General features: G+C 43.8%; 2 pseudogenes; both read right to left on the bottom strand.

Moving 5' to 3' along the window:
* LOC111954123 (protein PALS1-like) overlaps positions 1–8,550 on the bottom strand; it is a 52,764-nt pseudogene extending 44,214 nt beyond the window's left edge.
* A 968-nt stretch (positions 8,551–9,518) lies between these two features.
* LOC111954124 (gephyrin-like) overlaps positions 9,519–18,339 on the bottom strand; it is a 151,094-nt pseudogene continuing 142,273 nt past the window's right edge.

Below are 18,339 nucleotides of genomic sequence, written 5' to 3' on the forward strand. Positions count from 1 at the left end.
CTGGCCAAGAATAAAGCAAAGCAGTTCGACAAATACAACAACACAGAGTTACACATGGAATAAACAAACATACAGTCAATAATACAGTAGAAAAAGTCTATATACAGTGTGTGCAAATGAGGTAAGATAAGGGAGTAAGGCAATAAATAGGCCATGGTGGCGAAGTAATTACAATATACCAATTAAACACTGGAGTGATTGATGTGCAGAAGATGAATGTGCAAGTAGAGATACTGGGGTGCAAAGGAGCAAGATAAATAAATAAATACAGTATGGGGATGAGGTAGTTGGATGGGCTATTTACAGATGGGCTATGTACAGGTGCATGATCTGTGAGCTGCTCTGACAGCTGGTGCTTAAAGCTAGTGAGGGAGATATGAGTCTCCAGCTTCAGTGATTTTTGCAGTTCGTTCCAGTCATTGGCAGCAGAGAACTGGAAGTAAAGGCGGCCAAAGGAGGAATTGGCTTTGGGGGTGACTAGTGCTGGAGCTCGTGCTACGGGTGGGTGCTGCTATGGTGACCAGTGAGCTGAGATAAGGCGGGGCTTTGACTAGCAGAGACTTGTAGATGACCTGGAGCCAGTGGGTTTGGCGACAAGTATGAACGAGGGCCAGCCAACGAGAGTGTACTGGTCGCAATGGTGGGTAGTATATGGGGCTTTGGTGACAAAACGGGGTGGCACTGTGATAGACTGCATCCAATTTGTTGAGTAGAGTGTTGGAGGCTATTTTGTAAATGACATCGCCGAAGTCGAGGATCGGTAGGATGGTCAGTTTTAYGAGGGTATGTTTGGCAGCATGAGTGAAGATGCTTTGTTGCGAAATAGGAACCCGATTCTAGATTTAATTTTGGATTGGAGATGCTTAATGTGAGTCTGGAAGGAGAGTTTACAGTCTAACCATACACCTAGGTATTTGTAATTGTCCACATATTCTAAGTCAGAACCGTCCGACTAGTGATGCTGGACGGGTGGGCAGGTGCGGGCAGCGATCGGTTGAAGAGCATGCATTTAGTTTTACTTGCATTTAAGAGCAGTTGGAGGCAACGGAAGGAGAGTTGTATGGCATTGAAGCTCGTCTGGAGGTTTGTTAACAGTGTCCAAAGAAGGGGCAGAAGTATATAGAATGGTGTCGTCTGCGTAGAGGTGGATCAGAAAATCACCAGCAGCAAGAGCGACATCATTGATGTATACAGAGAAGAGAGTCGGCCCGAGAATTGAACCATGTGGCACCCCCATAGAGACTGACAGATGTCCAGACATCAGGCCCTCYGATTTGCCACACTGAATTCTATCAGAGAAGTAGTTGGTGAACCAGGCGAGGCAGTCATTTGAGAAACCCAAGCTATTGAGTCTGCCGATAGGAATGTGGTGATTGACAGAGTCGAAAGCCTTGGCCAGGTCGATGAATACGGCTGCACAGTAATGTCTCTTATCGATGGCGGTTATAATATCGTTTAGGACCTTGAGCGGGGCTGAGCGTGAGCGTGATTGTAACTGTTTGACAGCCAGCTTTCCTATAGAAATCAAGACCTGGGTCCAAATAGTATTTGTTTTCATTCAAACTCTTAAGTGTGTTATTGAGCCTGCCGCGGAGTGCCAAATGGGAGAAGTTTGCTTTTGGGACTATTCCATTGATTCCAATGCGCCAGGCAAGCTCCATCAAGCGCAGCTAAATGATTTGGAAGAAAAGTTAATACTATTCGAACGCTGATCAATATTGACCAGCGTGTGTTAAATTCCATCATGTCATATTAGTTCTTGACATCAATCCCGAGAACTTGTATATTGTGGGAGGATCCCATCAAATATATTACAGTGTAGCTAGATCAACTCCTTCTCTCAAGACTGCAGCATGACTGGCTATATGKCAGACTGCGTGGATTTATAAACCCAGTGAATGATGTTATTGCATGGAATGTGTGGTAAGGTCCAGTGGAGCCATACACCCGTCTTCAGATAGCTCAGGGTGCATGTCCACGTCTGAGTTCATGTTGCATCTGTCATCTTGGCACAGTGAGTAGCACCACTCCCAGCAGGGAAATGTCGTGAGGTGTTCAATGGTGACGTCACGGAGGCAAGAAACGACAAGTGAGAGGTGGAATTCAGGATTGTGGCTAGATAGAATAAAGCTATGGTCCAGAAGTCGCATGTTCGAGTTGCGTCGGGGACAACTGTAGCGYTTAAGCTAACCCTAACCTTAACCGAACTATCCTAACCTGCGACATTATCTTAACCTGCTGCGTTAGTTCTCCTTACCTGCTACTTAAAGTCACTTCAGTCTGTAGCTGCACTCCATCCAGCCAAAACCCTAATCCAGTTCCAACACACTAAGGYCAGTGCCAAGGATATTTTCGTCCTTGGCCCCATTTACCCTCCTTTCTTTAAGTTTCTCTGTCAGCATCCTCTCATCCTTATGTCCTTCCATCCACCTCTCTTCACTTCTCTTCCCTACCTTGCTGTACCGTTCTTCCTTTCCATATTCTTATTTCCATCTGTTCATCCCCAAAATCCTCTTCTCCCTTCTCCCAACACTTCTCCACCTTCTGCCTAACACCATCCCTTCGTTCTCCTCTTATCTCCCCCCTACCTCCTGACCGATACATTGGTGAAAAAAAKATCCATTCAATTTCTAGATCCATCAAGATCACTAGTCTGCTGTAGTTTATTTTCTACTTCACTCTACCTCCTGATAAAGGCTGCGGGCCTGGGCGGTGAGGGGCAAGGGCKGGCTGCCACGCGGCTGCATCTGCTGGGCCACGGCGCTGTGGATGGCGAAGGCGCTCTGGAAGTCCTCCTTGTGCAGCAGGCCCAGCACCAGAGCCACGTCGGCCTGCGACTGGGCATCCACCAGGCAGCTCTGCACCCGCCGCAGGGCCTCCAGCAGSTCCTCCAGCTCTGGGGAGGGGAGAGGGAGGGGGAGCGACAAAGAGTTGGTTAGGTTCAATTGCCTCATTTCCAGGAACACTCGATCTCCATGCGAGCCCTTGCTTACTAGTGCCATAGAGAGAGGCTTAAAACCGAGAGACTCAACATACATTTACTTCCTGTAACGCCCGTGACCCTAAAGATTCAGACCACCGTCAATGGGAAGGTTTTTTTCTGAAGGTAATCGCATGTCTGTTTCAAACCTCTCTGGCGCTAGAAGGCACTGGCTTGCATGGAAACAGTGTGGTTATGTAAAAACCATGCTACTAATTGGATATTGTCATGCCAAAGTCGGTTTAGGTGCCAAACCCTGCTTCGGTTGCGCAACCGTGGGGTTCTGCACTTCCCAGACAGGATTTGGCATGTGCATCAAGTTTGGCATGAGGGTACCACCTACACATAGCAACTCTGAGGAGCACAGAGACACAGCACCAGGGGAAAGGGAGGGTAAAACCTTTCTTACACAGCCCAATCTATTGTTATGAACCAGAAGCTGGTCTGTTTAAGTGACCAGGTGTATTGATTACTGATTACGACCTGATTAATGTTATCAAGATAGTGATCTCATCAGGGGGTATACCTGAGATAAGAAGAAGTAGGGAGGGTGCACAGTATGTACGTGTGTGTGTGTGTGTGTGTGTGTGGGCCATTTGGTAACTTGATGTAGTCATTGAGTGCTAGGAATATGGGACCAAATGCTCAACTTTTTACTACTTTAATACACATATAAGTGAATGTGTCTGAATTACTTATGACACCTTCAAACGGGGGACTAGATACATAAAGTGCTTTCATTTCTAAACGGTAAAACATATGTATGAAAATACTCTCTAATAAAAGTACATTCTGTACTGTCACCTCAAATTATAATTTAAACAAAATCTCAAATCCAAAATGCTGGCGTGGAAAACCAAATAAAACATTTTAGCTTCGCTGTCCAAATAAGTAGGGGAGTGTATGCCCATGCTGTGTGTGTGTGTGTTTTTTGAAAGGGCTGTGCAGATATAAGATTATATTTTATTAATGGCCTATATATTTTAGGCACTTGAGGCAGACTTGAGTTTTATGCTCACAAGAGTCTGCTAAAACTGGTCAGCAGCAACAACATTTTCTACAGCCTACTGTCTCCTCTAAATCTAGCCAACTGGCACAAAAGCTAATACTCTGAAAAAAAATGTATTTAAATTAACTCGTTTTCACGTCACAAATCATATTAAKATCGCCTATGCAGGAATGAGAACACCTCCGACAAAAAAACGAAGTGTTTTAACTCCAAATGAATCCAGAGGTGAGGGGGAGTGAGTGACTTTAATGTGACTAAATGGAGAGAGCCTCTGCATTGACATTCACTTCTGATCCCCCATTCGACACAAATACCCCTCGCTCAGCCCCCTCCCTAAAACACTGACTGTTTGTTTCACAGAATTGTCACGAAAGTTCCCAACTCTCCTATTCTTCTTCTCACAGAGCTACYCCTCGCCTCCACCTCCCCCACTTCCTCCCTTCAGTCCCACATGACCCTACTCACCCACAACCGTGTCCCTGCCAAGCGGGGGGCTCCCATCCTTGGTCTCCTTGCCCGCCTTAGGCGCTTCGAACRTAGGGTTGTCGATACCCGTCTTGGCTGGGTTCTGGGCAAGCTTCTTGAGCCTGAGCGAGGCGTTGAGATCGATCTCATGCTTCCCTTTGTTGGTGTCCTCCTCCCTCTTCCTCCTCAGCTCTTCCTGGTACCGCTGGATCCTCTCCATCTGGGCGCTGCACCGGGAACYCTGCACAACGCTGCTCCCAGTCCCCACCACCTTGTCCCCAGGGGGGCAGTCCACAGCCCTCTCCCTCTGCTGCAGCTTGGCTCCACTCCCAGGACCCTCWGTGCCACTCACAGGCCCCATTGGGTCCTCTATTACATATCCGGGTCCTCCGTTCATGTGGGAGGTGATCATCCCAGCTCCGGGAGTCTGACCCTGGCCTGGCCCTGGCCTACACCCSTGTGTGATGATAGCTCAATGTCCACTATGAAGGCCTGAGGCTAGGACTCCTCACTRCAGCAGGGGCCATAGCACTTCAGTTGGGAACGGCTCTTATCTGTCTTCAGTGGGGCAGCAGGTCCTGAAACAGATAATCAGGATAGAGCAGCAAGGTTACCACTGTTTTAGTCTTGTGAGCCATATGCGACAATAATAGCCAACCTGGTTGCTTCACCCTGATCTTTGTTAATCACCTACCTTACTATAAGAACAACCATTTTCTCCTTCCTCCTCCCAGGTTTCCAATCACAGGAAGAGCTAATCTTACTCCTAACATGGCAACCTCCCTGGCCTGCCCTCACTTTGCCTGCTKCAATCCCTTGAGTCCAGCAGGTTCATCCACCCTTGTCTGTCACTCTGTCCCCACCTGTCCTAGCCTGAGTATCTCTCCTTCTGAGTATCTATTCTTCGTTTAATAMCCGCTTAGCACTTAACTCTTTGCTCTCTGGGTCCTTCAGGCTGATCTTATCCATCTACAGCCATAAAAGGGATACAAAATGAGACAATAAGTATAGGATATTGCACTCAACCAGTACTGTTCTACTACGGGTATACAACCAACCTGATCTGCTATTGCTGCTGTGGATTACAATCTATTTTAAGGATGTTACCCAGTATTAATCTGGATTAGCCAACTATAYGATTGTATGACTATTAGATGTTCACTCTCTTGGGAAATAGACAACTGAACTTCAAGTTCTTTTTACAGGGCCAAATGTGAGTATTTTTTTATTTTCTTCAGAAAGAGATGAGAATGGATGAGGAGAAAGCGCTTTGTGTGTGAGGGACGGAAGTACAGTATTTCAGGATGTAGTAGAATGGAGAAGCAGAAAGCTAGGACCATTACTCAGGTAGTGTTTGGGGCACTTCACTATAAAAATCAGCTGGCTCTCAAAATGTCCACCCAGTCAAGACCCAGTTAGACCTGATGCTGTGGGAAACTGGAGAAAACCTCATGAAAATGACGCAAACAATGTAATTGTCTCGAACTAACATGACAAAAAGGAAACCCAGTGAAAGGGAATAACAGGAAATAACAAGAGAACRTCATCAATGTAATAACGAAAGATTATCTTGGACATTTTCTCTGCATTTTCTTGGACAGAAACCTGGGAGGATCCTGTCAGAGATGCAGCCACCCACAACACGTCCCACATGGTAAACCTCCCTATCCCCCTCACCAGCTAATCATGTCTGGCAGGTCTACTCTCATTTAGCCCCGTTTAGAGCGCGGTGAGGCTGACAAACAGTACAGACAGTCACAGTCAGCCACCAAGGCCATCTGTTCCTCTGTTCCTCTCCTGTGGGGTTGGTTAAGCCTTGGGAAAAGGGATCTGCTAGTTTACTATACTCCTCCAGGCTTCATCTCTGTCAGCAGCGTGAGACTGAGGAGAGATCTGGTTTACTACAATCCTCCAGGCTTCATCTCTGTCAGCAGCGTGAGACTGAGGAGAGATCTGGTTTACTATACTCCTCCAGGCTTCATCTCTGTCAGCAGCGTGAGGACTGAGGAGAGGATCTGGTTTACTATACTCCTCCAGGCTTCATCTCTGGAGAGATCTGGTTTACTATACTCCTCCAGGCTTCATCTCTGTCAGCAGCGTGAGACTGAGGAGAGATCTGGGAGCTGGCATTGGTTCTGATGAGATGACTGTATGTAAATTCAACTATGAATGTACACACACACACTTTTTAGTGGTAACTTTATCCAAATTTAGGCCTAAGTAGGATTATCTTCACTTGTATAATTTAGAAGTGTATAAAATCAATTCACTAACTGTAAGCTTTACAGTAGACAGTAGGGCTCAAGGGTCATCTAGCTTTAACTACACTAGATCATAGCTAATTGATTCATTGAGGARGACATTGATAAGAGGTGCCCCTCTGGGTAAACAGGTACAAATTGGTGGCTAATTAAATACTGTTCCTTACAGCTGGTGGCTAGACTACTTGTCAGAGTGACTGCTTGTGTATCAAAATGGCACCCTTTTCCCTATATAGTGAACTACCTTTGACCAGCATTATGGACTCTGSTCAAAAGCAGTGCACAAATAGGGAATAKGGTGCCATTTGGGATGCAGCACTRTCTATAGCCCTATTTATCCCTGGTGCTAACATGGGTCCGTTGTYCTGATCTTGTCCACATTCTGATTGTGCCCAGATTACCAGAAATGTGTCTACACATGGTRTTAAAATGTGTCTGTTATCCATCCACTGTGTCTGCATTGTGAMCAGATTTCCTGGTCCCTTCCTTTATGCCAATTATTTCACAGCTATTCTTTCTAAATAATATKTATTTATTTATGTATTGTAAGACATAATGGTGCTTGCTACCTGTCAGTGATTTTAGAGGGMGGAATAATGATGATTTAGCACTGTTTAKTCCTGTGTTTATACCTGTGTTCTAACATGCAGCCTTTGTCCTGAYCTTGTCCACATTTTGATTGTGCCCACATTTTTGACAAGTGTAAAAGATTAAAAGATGCTTTGTGATCAGATCTTAAAAGTGTAAACAGACAAGATCAGGACGAAGGACACAYGTTAACAGCAGGTATAAACAGKKTTTTTTGTCCAGATCTGTCTACACTTGTAAGATATCCAGACACAATGYGTGTCTGACTTCCTCTGGAGGTGGGCAGGATGATCTGATCATAATCAGATCACAATGTGTGTTTTGATTGTCTAAACCGGTCTAAAAATGTGGGCTTCTGTTCACAGGACTATGCCCGGGAGTCTATTGTACAACTCTGTTTTAAATGTCTTTTAAATGCCAGGTGGACTCATAAGTCAAAAGGGTTCCAAAATAGGAAAGGTTTTTACATTTGGTCTGGACAATGTAGATCTGTACAAATGTATAGAAGCAGGACAGGGCAGCCATGCTTGCTTAAAAGTAAGTTATTGTTAGACCTACTTAGATTAGGTAGCTTAGAGGTTTGTTTCACTGCTGGCAACAGCAAAACCTATTAAATGTCTAGTAGTGGGTCTAATACTGGGAGCACGCAGTTATTGTTTCATAATGGCACTACATAGCTGTTACATAGTAACACCGTTAATGCAACAATTATAGCATTACATTTGGAGTGCCGATCTGTCATGTACCGTTTTAATTGTGATAAACAGCCACTTAAATTGTGAAATACAGCAACATTTTACACAAGTTAAATTGATGCATTTGTAGGCTTGTTGTTTGTGATTTTCTGTACTGAATAGTTGGAAAACCGTTGGGTGGCCAACATTCCACACCATACAGTCATTGCATTCTACACGCACACTCAAAAGTGCGCTGATCCTGTTGGTGAAGTTGGTATTCAATGAATGTTTCTAGAGTAGTCAATCGATCGGACTCAACTCTCACTACACAGAGAAATCTACTCACCGCTTCCGAGTCTTTACAGAMGAAGTAATCCCGTAATCCCTTAACATGCGATGGTTCTGAAATGTCGGTTCTATTGCGTACATAACATTTCCAAGATGCGGAGCTTTAACGTCTTTATTCTTCGGCCTGGTCTCTCATGATCGTACTTAGCGGGTCTGTGGCGAGTTGGGTCARCTCACATCATTGTGGTGTAACTGCGCATGGTGTTTGGGCATCTCCCAGGCAAATCCACAGCGTTGTGTTGACCATTTAAATGGTCATGCGCCAAAGTGTTCACCTGTCAACAGCCTGAAATACCTTGACATCCTATTCCTCAAACAATGCACTASGTTACTTTTAGCACGATACATACATAAAGGCTAAATTTTACAATAAGAAGAGTTTGGTCAGAATTAGTGGAGTTATGGAGAATAGACTGTGCACCTCACGATCATATATGACTAGTCGAATTATATTGTAATATCACGTGGCAGTGTGCATGAAGTCAATGAAAAAGGGGTCCCACTTTAAATGAAGTAGCCGTCAATTTATAAAGGCTTTACATAGGATATATAAAGGCGTCATAAACACTACATAACTGCATCACAGATCTTCTTTAAGAGTATGTAATACTATACATGGTTTATAAAGTGTGGCATAGCCATTCCCACTTTAGGGCGAATTGCCAAATGCGACGTAATGCACTATGTACGCTTATACACCATTTATATATTATTTGTGAAGCATTTATGTAGTGCTTATGAAGCGTTTAACGTAGGCTATATAAAGCTTTTAAAGTTGTACTTAGTTTAACGTGGGACCGAAAAAGGAAGCAATTGATGATTCTAGGTAGGGTCAGTCAACGGCACCTGCACTGTATCTGTCTGCCCAAACACAGCTTCAGAAGTATTTCCACTGTATTTTCTATGAGGGTAATCCGCTCTCATCTCTCAGTGACACGTGTATTTAATCAACCTTTCAATGGCCTASGCTTCTTCATAGGCTACGTCAGGATGCAGAATTTATTCAAATAGCGTCTCAGTGTAGCAGTGCTGAACTAGGCATATCATCTGAATTGCAAAACGAATCCTGAATAAACACTCCTACTCTACAGGCCCCGGAACTGCTAATAAACTTGATCAACGTGATCATGTTAATGGTCCACCCTAAAACTAGGTGTCACTGCACGCATCAAAGAAGAACACTTTTTTTTTCTTTGAATAGGTTTTATTGAAAAAAGGAAACCCAACAATTTTTGTAATTTTCTTTTTTTACATAACGATCAAGGATTTTTATTATCGTAGTCTCTTTCATCAGTTTCATATCATTACAGAAAATGTATTATAGTACAGCGTTGTTCAATGTCTCTTCATTGCTTAATAATAATAATTTCCTTAGGAGTGCTGGTCACATATATCTGTACAATATGGTTCATCTTCTTCGCATTTTTTTAATCTGTACATTTTTTTGTGAAGTCAGTTAAAAAGGCTGTCAGCACTTAAAGAAGCTGTTTCTTTTATTTCATGTTTTTTTTCCCCCTTACTCTTAGTCGATCAAATAAAAGTTTTTGTTTTTCACGGGTGACCACGCCCCCARGGGGGTCGGGCGCAGAGTTGCACCTGGTCAGATGATAAATAAGGAAGCTTCAGGGTCTGGGCAGGTTGGTGGGTGACTGTCCGCCCCCTCTCCCTCCCATCGTCCCTGCCCAGGCATTTGGCACTGCGCACATAAACAAGACTCACAAGATAAACAACAAGCAAAGCTCTTTGTGAAGCCATTATGATGCATACTAACGAGAGAAAAATAGAAGTGTGTGGCGTCACCGTTAAAGCGTCACACCACAGAGGAARTAGACCTAGATTATGCCCTCCCCTCCTTCCTCTTAGCCGAGCACCGTGGGAAATCTGGAGTCTTCCTCATTGTTTTTCTTTATATTTAAAAAAAAAGAAAACGTTTTTCCCCCACTAAAGATGAGAAAATAATATATATATATATATTTATTTTTTTGTCCTGGCAGGCACCTACAGCTCTATTAAAATGCTACCGATATCGATAAGATCTAGCATTGAACACACAAAGCAATTGCAATGAAAGGAATAAAGTTGACTTATAATATAATAATGATAATAAGAAGAATAATGATAACAATAATACGGAATAATCATAATAATATATTACAGAATAAATCTCTTTTGATAATTCGATTTTTTTCTTTAAAAGTTATATTTTTCTTTGTCTGAAATACTATTATAATCTTTTTAAAGTAATTATATTTTTTTGTATCATATGTACCTAGGTTTGTGATCGAGATGTTGACTATACCTCAACGTTATCCAAATCAATAAAAACTAGCTGTGCCGTTGCATATTACAGAATAGTCAATGATATGTGGACATGCACCGTGAAACACCCATTTGAACCCTCTCTCTCTATGAAGCCATCTCAACGTCCCCCTTTGATGACATCATAGCCGGCCGATGACCATGACGTCGACCACCTCTCCCTTGTGCAGCTCCACATATTGCTCTGTTTTTGGAGGTAGCATCAGGAGACCATTGGCGCTGCGCATGCTCATCAGCCTGCTGCTCACCTGGTTACCTACAGGATGGAGGAAAGGATAGGGAGGAAAGGAGGGAGGAAATGAGGAGAGAGAAAGAGATGGATGGTGAGAATACATGCACTTTAGGCCCTAACCAACCACACAAGTCCAGGAGGATCTAACCCATGACAGTCAGGTTGACCTCGGTACCACACCATGCAATGGGGTGAGAGGCTACTAATACCACACAATCTAATTGTAGCTCTTTATGCTCTTGAGCTCTACAGTACACTGAATCAATTAGGCACTACATGGAATACAAAACAGTAAAAATAGTCACAGCGGGAGGCTTTGTTAGATTAGAGGACTGTAGCTAACCCCTCTACAATTGCCCATGAACAAAATCAATGAACAGTCCATTGATCGTCCGTTATAGAGCCTGTGACTACACATGCAGTGTAGTATAGCAGCGTATTGCTCCGTATCGCAGTGCACAATAAAACAGAACAGAATAGAATGGTATTCTATTATTACCTGTGCTCTGGGCCCATGGCAGAGGCTCCTGGTGGTGCCATGTCAGAATGCAGCGGTGGTACTCAGGGCGAGGATCCAACTTTACGTCACATGACAACTACGAGACATGAAAGGAAGTAAACAAGTGTACACTTCAGGAGTAAGGACAGATTATTGGGATGCAAAAATGTAAACGCTCATAGGTAGGGCCCAGGGGCCTCATTTATAACTGTTGCATACATTTCATACTAAATATCCGAGTGCACCATTTCTGAAAAGAGTACTTATGCCCAAAAATATAGATATTTAAAACTTTGCACACACCATACATACGCATGCTTCCCGTTGTAAATCAGACCTGTCGTAAAACTGTGTGCACCTGAACGAGCATTATAACGGCACCTGGGAAACACCCTCCATTCACCTTTCATGGTGAAAATAACACCATTTTGCTGTAAMATTTGGAACTATTGGAATTAGGCAACGGCAGTTTCTAAAAGAAAGAGCAATGGCAAATGTTGTAATGTTTTTGGAGATGGCAGAATCTTTTAATCTTTTGCAGTAACTTATGCTGTATTTGGCAAAGGAATGTGAGTTTCTGAAAGAGAAAACAACGGCATATTGTTGTGGACCTGTCAGCAGAACGTTTGAATTCAACAATGTTTTGCATCGACTTTTCCCCCAACCCAAATATGCTGGACTGAAACATTGTATAGTCTAGGCCTACTCAACAACAAAAAATACAGTAGCATACTTCAATGTAAAAGATAAAGCGTTGGTCTTTGAAATTCGACTGTGTAACCTATTATAAACAACACTGCCTATAGGATCGCATACAGCAAAACTACAACAACAAAAAAATACACAGCCTATCTATTTACTAKGCTACTAGGCCCAATTAAATTAGATATGGGCATGGTATGTTGTTGTATGACTTCTTCGGGAATATGAACCCATCACAGCCAGAAGAGGTGAGGAATTTATTCTGCAATGTTTATGAAAATAAAATAAATATCGGAAATAGATTTCTATGTCAAATTATTTTACTTTCCAAAAATAAAACACTGAGATATCCACTCTTATCACTAACGTCAAATGGCTCCTGTTAAAAAAATAAATCAGAATAAGAATAAGCATGTCATCATATCCCCTCTATGCACAAAATACTTACTTGCCTGCTTGCAATACAATACATCAACCACTACAAAATGTGCATACGCAGAGTATAAAGTTTGCATGGAGCTGATCCTACTTCGAGGTACGCRGGCTTTTTCTCGATTCCTTCTCAAAACGCATTGGAGGAGAAGATCACAGATTCGTCCACTCYGACCTTCTCCTCCAATGAATTTGGAAAGGAAGGCAAGATAGAGAACGCAAGCAATTGAGGTAAGACAAATTGAGAAAGATTCATGGAGTCCTGTGCCTTCTTACCCTGGCTTTGATGATGGTGGGCCGTGGGTCCAGGATCCCCTGCATCTTCCTTAAGGCGGGGATAACAAAGAGGTTACATGTCACCACAGCAGACACGGGATTACCTGGGCCCGGGGGGGGGGGGGGGGGGGGGGGGGGTTCGGAGGGGGGAGAGAGAGAAAAGAAGAGTGTGTTAGAAACCAGTCTGGAAACGATTGTCTGATTCTCTCTTTCTCTTTACTTTACACACTACCTGGGAGGGCAAAGATGAGTTTGCGAGCACCGTCCATGTCCAACGTGGCGAATGTTGTCGGGAGACTGAAATGATGGGAGAAGAGGAGAACAACATGGTTGTTCAAGGAACCATCCATCCACACATCCACCTAGCCAGCCAGCCATTCACCCATCCATCCATCATACCCTGGTTTCATGAAGACTCGTCCAAAGTGGATCTGAGCATGCAGATCAATATCCAGCACCTGTTTCAGATAGTCCTGAAAAAGAGGATCACACATTTTGGAGTCTTCAAAGGTACATATAAACATTAGACAAAAACATTCACCTTCTAGTTATAGTGTAGCTGTACTTAAAACCCAGATAAGTCTTGTGCACCACTGGGGTATATTCAGCAGGCACAAAACGGAAGACAACTGACTGAAACAGGAAGGGAGTACTTAGATAGAAATGTTTCATCGCAAAATTGTTTTCGTTTTGGGCCCTAATGAATACGACCCTGTGCTGTGTGAAATTCTACATTTCTCCACATAATATTAACACCACAATTACATGTATGTATATGTATGTAACATTTATGTCGAATGTATAGGTAATGAAATAGCTGTAAAAAATAACAATTATGTCCTCCAAAGAGGGATGTGCAAATTAAGAACCTGGTCTCAGAGCATTTTGTATCATTATGTAAGTAAATTTGAGATTTCACATTCAGTATGATATGTTACGTTTCGTATGGTATGTATTAATTCGTGGATGTCCATCACCCATTTCGTATGATATATGACGAATGACAATTTGTATTATATGTTACAAATTTGCAAAACGTACTATATCTTACGAATTAGCAAAATGTACTATATGTTACGAATTTGCAAAACGTACTATATGTTACGAATTTGCAAAACGTACTATATGTTACGAATGAGCAAAATGTAATATATGTTACGAATTTGCACAAGGTGGCTAACGTTAGCTAGTTGGCTAACCTTATCTAGGCTAGGGGTTAGCGTTAAGGGTAGGGTTAAGTGTAGAAGTTAGTTTAAAGGGTTAAGGTTAGGGGAAGAGTTAGCTAAAATAAAAAAATAGCTAAAACTTGCTAAAATGCTAAAGTTGTCCGTAATGAGATACAAACTCACAACCTTTGGGTTGCTAGACGTTTGCCTTATACTCCCATCCATCCATCCTACTTTATTTTTTTGCCTTCAATAACTATGTCTTACCAAACATAACATATCATACTAATTTGTTACATCTAGTCTATGAGACCAGGCTGAAATATTATCTACTATATATTTTTAAACAGTTCCCCATCCCAACCACAAGGTGTCAGCATAGTGCAATGTCATAACCAATGACCATTCATACTCACTATTTGCTCACATACCTTCTCTCCCATAGACACCCCTCCAGAGGTGATGATGACGTCAGCACGGCTGATGCCCTCGTTCAGGGCGTTCAGGAGGTCGTCTGGGCTGTGGGGCCGATAGACAGAGAACAGTTACCAGTTACCATCAAACACCACAGAAGAGGAGAAGAGAGGAGAAAAAGTAATGGGAGGAAGAGGACTAGGAACAGGAAGGAGAGAAGAAGAGAAGGGATAGGAGGAGGAGGAAAAGGAAAATGAACAGAAAGAGGAGGAGCATCAAGAACAGGAAGAGGAGTGTGAAGTCCTACTTGTCTCCCACGATGCCCAGGTTGATGGTGGGATATCCGTGCTCCTGGATGGTAGCGAGCAGTGTGGAGCGGTTACTATCCCTGATCTTCCCTGGATGGAGGTCGTCCTCTGGGTTCAACAGCTAGAGACACCAGGGGACGTGTTCATTAGGCACCAATTGGAAAAAAACKAACTGCAACAGGAAGGGACAACCTGKATTTGTCCAATAAGAAACACTCATTGTCGGTTTCTGTTTTAATAAAGACCCAGTGCAGCTGTTTTGATCTCAATATCAAATCATTTGGGGTAACAATTAAGTAACTTGCTGTAATTTTTAAAATGGTCAAAAGTGAACAAAATTAGCTTTTTAGCAAAAACTATTTCTCTAGCAGGATTTTTGCTAGGACTGTCTGGGAGTGATCAGAGTGCAGCGAGGAAGGTCACCAAAGCGATGCACTAACCACAGGATTGTGGTGCGGGGATCAATCCACTAGAGCGGAGGGGCCTAATAGGAGGGATATGTGACCTGAAAACTAGCTGTTATTAGCAGAGAGGTTTGGAACTCTCTTATTTGTCTATTAACATATACCCCCTGGTGTAGGTTGAATATTTTCCAGGTATTTTACAAATGTTCCATCCTGACAATAAATCACTTTCTCCCTGGTAACCTGGTATTTCCAAAACCGGAAGTGTCATTCAAAAGCATGCCAGGTTTGGCCAGGGTAGGCCGTAATATTAAATAAGAATTTGTTCTTAACTGACTTGCCTAGTTAAATAAAGGTTAAATAAAAATGTATAAATAAATAAAGTCAGTTAACAAATTCTTATTTACAATGACGGCCTACCCCAGCCAAACCCGGATGACTCTGGGCCAATTGTGCGCTGCCCTATGGGACTCCAAATCACTTCCGGTTGTGATACAGCCTGGAATCGAACCAGGGTCTGTGGTGACGCCTCTAGCACTGAGATGTTGTGCCTTAGACTGCAGTGCCACTCGGGAGCCCCTCTTATCAAACAGATTTGATAAGAGCTTTGATCGAAAATTCACACGGGACCACGTGTGGTCCCGTGTGGCTCAGTTGGTAGAGCATGGCGCTTGCAACGCCAGGGTTGTGGGTTCATTCCCCACGGGGGGACCAGGATGAATATGTATGAACTTTCCAATTTGTAAGTCGCTCTGGATAAGAGCGTCAGCTAAATGACTTAAATGTAAATGTAAATGTAAGCCTGATGCTACCTGACCCTGATAAGCCATACATTAAATACATTTTATGAGCCATACATTATGAGCCCAAGCCTAAAAAAGCCCAAATGATTGTGCCGTTATCCAATACATATACAGTATGATATATAGGCTACTGCTGTTGATATAAATAATGTATTATAATGTACTGCGTTCACACAGTTATATATCAGTAAATACCAGATTCCCGCCAATGAACCCTACCCTGGTGTCACCAGGCAAGTCAAAACTCCCCCCATGCAAAACCTGCTGATTAGAAAGTCCTGTGTACATTTTATTTTMAACCAGCAACTATTAGGGAATAACCCTGATTAAATGTTTTCACACTTTTATAGTGTTAGTTTCATCAGCTGTTGATACAAAAAAAGGAAAAAACATAATTTTGACTGCACTGGGCCTTTAAAACAGGAGCCTGCGTTGGTGCAGGTCAGCACACTCATGTACTGTTATGCCTGGGCAAAGTTGACTGTCTGAATACAATACCTTGAACAGCTTCCTTTCCTCATGTCATTCCATCTATGATTAGGGCCTGGAGGTTGGGTTGACCACAGGGCCTGACCAGGAAAAAACTTGAGGCCAAGAGTTTTTCCTGGTCAGGTCACATGGTTGGGAAAAAGGGTGCTATTGCTGGATAAAGAAGTGAAAGACCGATGGAGGACACCCCACTTAGACATGCCTCTGCTTAGTGATCCAACAGAAAAGGCATCGAGTAGAGGTGCTATTGAAGAGATTTGAACACAGCCAATGTGTGTGTGTGTTGTGGTGTTGTGTGTGTGTGTGTGTGTGTGTTGTTGTGTGTGTGTGTGTGTGTGTGTGTGTGTGTGTGTGTGTGTGTGTGTGTGTGGTGTTGTGTGTTGTGGTGTGTGTGTGTGTGTGTGTGTGTGTGCGCGTGTATCTGTCTGTCTGCCTGCCTGCTGTCTGTCCTGTCTGTCTGTCTGTCTGTCTGTCTGTCTGTCTGTCTGTCTGTCTGTCTGTCTGTCTGTCTGCCTGCCTGCCTGCCTGCCTGTCTGTCTGTCTGTCTGTCTGTCTGTCTGTCTCACCTCGTTGCCTGTGGACATGACAGCCACCACGGGGAACTTCTGCACCTCCACCTCGGTGACCCCTACGGTGGCCAGCAAGCCAATCTCAGAGGGGCCCATGTGAGTTCCCTTGGACAGGACACATTCCCCACGCTTGATGTCATGACCTATGGGCCTGGAGAGAAGCGGAGACAGGGAGGGGATAGGATTCAGAGGGACACCATTGAAACATATGTTCACACATTTTACAGACAAATAACTACAGACACTCACACACTTCATACAGAAAGACACATACACGTGTGGTTTCCATATGTGCAATGGGTTTGATCCCGTTCCATTCATTCCATTTCAGCCATTACTATGAGCCCACCCTCCTATAGCTCCTCCCACCAGCCTCCACTGACGCACATGCGTACACACACACACACCTGATGTCTTGTCCTGGGCGGGCCTGGACGAGGATCCGCACCTCCAGCTCCTCTGTGCCCTGAGAAAACATTCTGTAAGGAGCCATCATCACAACCATCTACTACTGTCCCCTAATCTAGAAGACTCCCTACGAAACACTATTCTCTGTTCCTGGGGAATCAGCATAGCCGCTAAGCCTTCAGCAGCTAGACACTCTACCTGATACTAGGCTTTGTCTAACCTTTGTCTAACCCACCCCTGGATCTAGACACTATATCCTGGTACTAGCCCAAGTCTTTTGTTGGAAGTAGTTAGGCCCTATTGTCCCAGACCTAGACCCTCTCCTAGTAAGTTTCTACTATATTGTCCCGGATCTAGACCTTATACCCAGGTACTAGACAGACACTGCTAGTCCCTTAGAAGAAGCTAGGGGTCAAAGGTGAGACTCACGTCCTCAGACTCGCGGAGCAGCTCAGTGTCCTCCACCTGCACCACAGCATCCGCCCCACAGGGGATAGGAGCCCCCGTCGTCACCCTCATCACCTGGCCTGGCATCACTGTGTGGGTGGGCTGCAGGGAGAGAGAAAGAGACTGGTGTCAAATACGCACACACACACACACACACACACATGCAAATGAACGGACACACACTCGGACGTACACAGACGTTCCAAACGTATCTGTAGAATGTCCCCCTAGGCTCTCTTAGAATCCTAAAACATTGGGATGTGTCTAAGCGTAACGTATTATTGTGTTTCCCAGTCACAGGCAGACACATAGCAACAGCACAACAACATATCGCATCAGACATGCAGGAGGTGTATTGATGTGTCAGTGTGTTTGTGTGTGTGATCTCGTGTCATGCATCAGTGTGTGTGTGATACCGTGTATAATGAGGCCAGGCAGGCGGCCCACCTGCGAGTGAGTGGGTTGCTGGGTAATTCAGTATGCTGAGTCAGTACTGTATCGCTACGCTACGGGGGCATGTTCCTCGCGCGCACACGCACCCAC

The sequence above is a fragment of the Salvelinus sp. IW2-2015 genome, linkage group LG28, assembly GCF_002910315.2.
Source record: "Salvelinus sp. IW2-2015 linkage group LG28, ASM291031v2, whole genome shotgun sequence".
In the NCBI taxonomy this organism is placed as follows: Eukaryota; Metazoa; Chordata; class Actinopteri; order Salmoniformes; family Salmonidae; genus Salvelinus; species Salvelinus sp. IW2-2015.